A 1337-nucleotide genomic window follows, 5' to 3' on the forward strand; every position below is an offset into this window, starting at 1 on the left:
AATAAGTAAATTTCCCACGGTCAAGCCTAGTAGAGCTCCTAGTCCGACAAGACTAGCAAACATGCTACGTTAACCATGCTACCAGGCCTAGCTACCACAGAAAGGAAGGAAACCGAACCACAGAGAAAGTAAAACCAGCTCTTCCTGATCTTACATTGCCGGGAAAGAGACAACAGCTACTCTTCCTCCAAGAACTGATTCGATAGCGCCGTCTTTAACCGCTTCTAATTTCCGGACTTAGCTTTTGTCTTGATACATACTCTTAGTCACTAACTCTTTCTCACATCTCGATCTCTAGAAGGCCCATTCAATAGATCTCTCTTTCTTTATTTTCTCATCTCGTTTTTCTTTTAGGAAGAGTAAGAGGTTTCTGTACTACTAATCGGCTCCTTAGTAGACTGAATTTAGGATTTCGTGATTCAAAGGAATTGACCAAGCTGACTGACTTTCCTGATTACTTATTTTCTGCGCTATTGCGAAGAGAATCCGCTGTGACAAAAGGGGCTGTGTCAGACTGATCAAAGCAAGCCTCAAAGCGAGAAAGGAAGTCTCACCTGATTTCCTCGGAAAGAGAGTCGACAAGCGAGTACGAGTAGAGGTATGAAGTCACTCGACTGATAAGGAGAGGAGCGAGATCCCCCTTCTTATATAAATAAGAGTTCAGTTCTCTTTGGACTGCTTTCAAAGGATATAAAGGAGAATAGTCCTGCTTCCTTTAGTTTTGTTTTAACTCTTATTCAACCATTTATTTCGAGATGGGAATGAATGGAATACGAATTAAGCTACTACGCGCTAACTAGAAAGATAATAAGAGAAGATGCCATAGAATCGGCTCTTAGAGATTGAAAGCGAGCTCCTGACTCGAGGGTGAGAATCGGTAGTTGTTGCCCCAGAGAGCTGCCTTCGCTAGCCTAGTTAAGAGTTAGCCCTTCTAGGCTTTGAAAGCAAGTCAAGCATTCCAATCCCAGCGGATGAGTCAATAGCAGCAGAGTCGTGAAAAGACCTAAAAGCAGCCTTTCTCTTAGTTTCGTATATAAGATAATCAGACGCGAGCCCCTTTCAAACAGCGTCTTTTTCCTAACATAACAGCGGCTACGCACCTTCTCCCTCACTTCAAGGAATGAGTACCAGGACTTTCTCCCAGAGACATGCTTTAGACAGGAATTCATTCTCCTCTAGCCAAAGAGGGGAGACTTCATTATCGCTCCTAGTATGGGAGTGGAGGCAGAGGCAGCATGAAAGCGAAAGCAAGCGCATCAAATAGAAAGAGAAGAAAGCGCCGGGATATTATGGCTAGACAGCGATTAAGACAGCAAAGGAATAGTAGGTGAGTCTAA

The sequence above is a fragment of the Ipomoea triloba genome, chromosome 16 (genome assembly GCF_003576645.1).
Source record: "Ipomoea triloba cultivar NCNSP0323 chromosome 16, ASM357664v1".
NCBI classification, from domain to species: Eukaryota; Viridiplantae; Streptophyta; class Magnoliopsida; order Solanales; family Convolvulaceae; genus Ipomoea; species Ipomoea triloba.